The sequence below is a fragment of the Triturus cristatus genome, chromosome 4_1 (genome assembly GCF_964204655.1).
Source record: "Triturus cristatus chromosome 4_1, aTriCri1.1, whole genome shotgun sequence".
In the NCBI taxonomy this organism is placed as follows: Eukaryota; Metazoa; Chordata; class Amphibia; order Caudata; family Salamandridae; genus Triturus; species Triturus cristatus.
In genome coordinates this window covers 146763159-146767516 of record NC_140585.1, presented here as the reverse complement: position 1 = coordinate 146767516, position 4358 = coordinate 146763159, and the positions used below count along the sequence as shown (strand labels likewise).

The 4358-nt window shown below is 46.3% G+C and overlaps 1 non-coding gene across 1 annotated transcript; it reads left to right on the top strand.

The window, feature by feature from the left end:
* The first annotated feature begins 3941 nt into the window (after positions 1 to 3941).
* TRNAP-AGG (transfer RNA proline (anticodon AGG)) lies at positions 3942 to 4013 on the top strand. Its single transcript has one exon. It is a non-coding gene; the product is annotated as a tRNA-Pro (tRNA).
* The last annotated feature ends 345 nt before the right edge of the window (positions 4014 to 4358 follow it).

Below are 4358 nucleotides of genomic sequence, written 5' to 3'. Positions count from 1 at the left end.
ATGCCATTCCACAACACACAATGCCACTCCACATAATTTCACTCCATGGCACATAATACCACTCCACATAATTCAGTACACCTAATACCATATTCCTATCCACATATTTCCACTGCACACCATGCCACATAATTACACTACACATAAATCCACTCAAGATCACACATTTCCACAACACATAATTCCAATACAACCCACGTTATTCCACTCCTGGCCACATGCACCCACTCCACTCCATAACACATGGCAAAAAAGAATTGTCATTGACAACTCCAATAGCTCTCAGATTGCCGAGACCTATTGGCTTTGCCAATGCTTGTTTTTAAAATAATGTCCCTGTCAGTCTACACAGCTATTGGATTATCATCCATGTGTGACACACAACAGTAGACCTATTTCTGTATTTTTCCATATATAAAAAAATACACACAGGCAGTAAAAAATAAGTAAGTATCAGTAAACATGGGAAATTCGATCTCAAATATACACATGGCAAAGTCATTTGTGAAAAATTGAATTGATTCAGGGCTGGGCTCTGTGACTTAATCTTGTTTTTATTTTTGGTCATCTGTGTGCTTCAACCATCGGAATGGGGACTGTTGCTGACGTTAACAGATTTTGCCTACATGTTTGGCCTTTTGAACTGGAAAGCATAGGGTGTGTTTGAAATGTCAATACAAATGTTTGAAGGACCCTGGAGACAGTGAGTGTTCAAGGGGAAATGGAGATGGGTGGGGGGGGGGGGGGTGACGTGACATGGCTAAGGATTATGGCCCATACCCGTGAATTTGGGTATTTTACAGAATCACTGATCAGTGAGGGTTTGGTGTATAAATAATCTAAGAGGTCGAGGAAAACTATTGCCAAATAGTTCCAACTTGAAGGGATCAATGTTCATAGCAGAAGACATGGAATACAAGTCAAGCCGCATAAAGGAAGGGAAGAGCTGTGGTGAAAGAGATGCAAATGCAGTCAAGGAGATGGTAGCAAAAGGTGAGCAAGGGGTTGGTTGTGGAGGAGCCAGAAGCAAACAGAAGCACAAGAGTTAGTAAGGAGTGTAAGTGCTCAAGAAAGTGAATATAAGTGTATCCGCTGTGGAAAGGTGGGACAGACTGTGACCTGGGCACCTTGTTTTACAAGGAAGCCATTTTCTAAGGAGTGTGGAAAGCGAGGGCTCTAGGCTACAGACCGGTAAGAGTTAGCACGGGCATCAAACAGAAGATACAGACGCTGATGTGGAAAAGCACATTCTACAAGTGTGCGAGACTGAGGAGAAGGTGAGCGGCCTTGAATGTGAGATCAAAAGTTATGGGAGGAAAGGAATTGGATTGGAGACTCGGGTCACCATGTACAGTGGCAGCAGGAGATGGCGCGTGGGAATACATGCTTGGTGAGGGGAAGCGGTGTTGGAGAAGCCAGCCCACATAGGTGATTCTGGGAGGTCTGTAGGTACATGGGGGCAGATTTACAAGCCCCGTGCGCCACTTTTGCGCCTCCGTTGCGTCACTTTTGTGATGCAGCGGCAGTGCAAAGCTAGCGCCATGCTGCAACAGATTTACAATGTGAGGCATCTAGGGAGATGCGTCACGTTGTAAAGCCCTGCGCTACATTAAACCCGCGTCAGGGTTTAATGTATGCAGGGTGAGCGTTACGTCGGAAAAAGCCTCGGAAAAGTGACGCAGTGAAATCTACAAGATTTCACGCAGTCACTTTTCCAACGCTGGTGCGTCAAATCCTTACGCCTGCTGCAAGCAGGCGTAAGGCGTGACGCACCATGTTAGGGATAGGACAGGTTGGAACAGTGCTGGAGTTGCGTCGCGCTTGCGACACAACTTCAGCACTGCGCCAACCTTATGCCGGCAGATGCATCACGCATCTGCTTGTCCTTGCGCCACGATGCACCGCATTGTAAATGCGGCGCATCTGCAGTGGCGCAAGGGCAAACTTGCGTGATGCATCTTCCCTGGCGCATCCCTGCTGATTTGCAGGGATGCGCCAGGGAACATAAATCTGCCCCATGAAGTCTTTGGGCCGATGGTTCTAAGATGTCTGTCATTGGTCGCTGGTGTCACGTGACCTAGGACTCTGGCCGAGGTCTGCAAGTGTTGACTCCATCACCCACAGGACCAGGGACTGAGTTCAGAGCACCATCAGTCGAACAGGGGAGTCCAGGTGATTCTAACCCCACAAGCACTGAGCATGCGTGCTGGTGCCGTGTCCGAGCTTTCTGGGTGACTGACTGTTCAGGGACTCAGTGGCAATCCAAAGGATCTTACACCAATGAGCTGCACAGTCAAGAATCACTTTAAATGGGATTTGTATTTTAAAATATATATTTAAATAGTCCTGAATCGAGTGCACACATTATTTGGTTACATCACAGAAGATAAAAATTAAAAGCAGCTAAAAGTTTAATGAACAGTGAGAACAACATGGAAAATTGTAACAAAGCTATATAACTACAACAGAGTCAATAACATTGTATGCATAGAGCAGAGCTAAAAATAACCATAAGAGTCTAACACTGCATAACTACTGCAGAGCCAATAACACTTTATAACTACAATAGAGTCAATAACACTGCATAGCTACAACAGAGTCAATGACACTTTATAACAACAGTAGAATCCATAACACTGCATAACTACAGTGGAGCCAGTAACGCTGCATGACTACAGCAGAACCAACAACACTTTATAACTAGAATAGAGTCAATAACACTGCATAACTACAGTGGAGCCAATTACACTATGTAACCACAGCCACAGCATTGCTAATAACACTGCATAACTACAGCAGAGCTAATATAGTAGAGCCGGTAACTCTTAAAGACTACAGCAAAGCTAATCATACGGTACTACTGCATACCTAAGGCACAGCCAGTAGCACTGCACGCCTACACTGGAGATAATAAGACTTCATAACTGCAACAGAGTCGATGTGAGTGCATAACCACAGCGGAGCCAATAAAATTGCATAACTACAGTGGAGCCAGTATCACTGCTAATTACAGCAGAGTCAATACCACTGCATAATTACAGCTGAGTGGGTAGAATTGCAGAACTGCTGTAGAGCCAATAACATTGCATAAGTATAACAGAGACGATAACGCGGCATAGCTACAGCAGATATAACAAGACGGTGTCACCACAGGGGGGGGCATTCCTCCGTGTGCTCAGGATGTCCTCAGTGTGAGTCCTAGCAGACAGCTCCTAGCAGCGAGAGCTGACCCCCTTAGGAGCTCACCAGAGGTTCTTACTCAACAACGACAGCATAGACAACCGGTCACACTGGTTCATAGAGAGGACACACCAGCAGGGGGTGGTCATTGTGAACTCTAGAAGAAAGCTGACACAAGGGCAGAACATCCCAGTAGAGCGCGCCCCCCGAACTCCGAGGGCGCGCGCCCCCTACCCAGAGAAAGAGGACATTGCACTGGGAAGCCCTATGAACTGTGATGACCTTTACCCTCTGCTCTGGACCGGTCACCACTTGCCTCAGCCCTGCACTGCGCATGTCAAATCGCACGTGCCCTCAAATTAAATAACAACTATTAGACATCATACTTCATGAGCTGAAAAATGTAACGGCTTCGCTTTCTAAAGAAATTAATAAGATAGACACACCCCATGCATGACAAATGTATGTTATTCATTGTGCAGTTCAAGCCCTTCAGGTACTCAGCCGAGGCGTCATCAGCGTGACAGCATCGGTGACACTCTCAGGAAACACTCTCCACTTGTTTATTGACGTTCCCTGGCTCTAAACTGCTTTAAAAAAACAGGAAGAGCAGTTTTTTAAATGAATTTTTCTCCCTCAAATCTCTGGCTGTATGTAGCTGGAATACTTCGTGTAAATTCGGAGTTATTGCAGGTAAAAACACATAATCACCAGTATCACTTCACTTCTGTCTTAGTACTTACGCATGTGAATGTGCAACCGGCTCGTTGGTCTAGGGGTATGATTCTCGCTTAGGGTGCGAGAGGTCCCGGGTTCAAATCCCGGACGAGCCCTCTTTTTTGACAATGTTGAAATCAGCTGTAGTATGTTAACAGTTAATACGTGATAAGTGTCGGATCAGAAAATAACTCATTTAAAAAACACAACATGGGTGTGGTTTGGACTTGAACCTGGGACCACTAGCAGTCACAAGGAGCGTTATACCCACAGTGGCCAGCTGCAGTAACAGCTGGAACCCGCGAGAGCTGCCACGTCAGTGACGGGAGGAGTTTTGTATTGTAGTGTAATGCAGTGGTGTCTTTCAGAGGGGGTGGGGGGGGGGGGGGGGGTGACTAGACTTGTGTTACAACCACCCTCTGTGGACAAGAGGAGCGAGCTGTGGGAGTGCACGGGTGTGT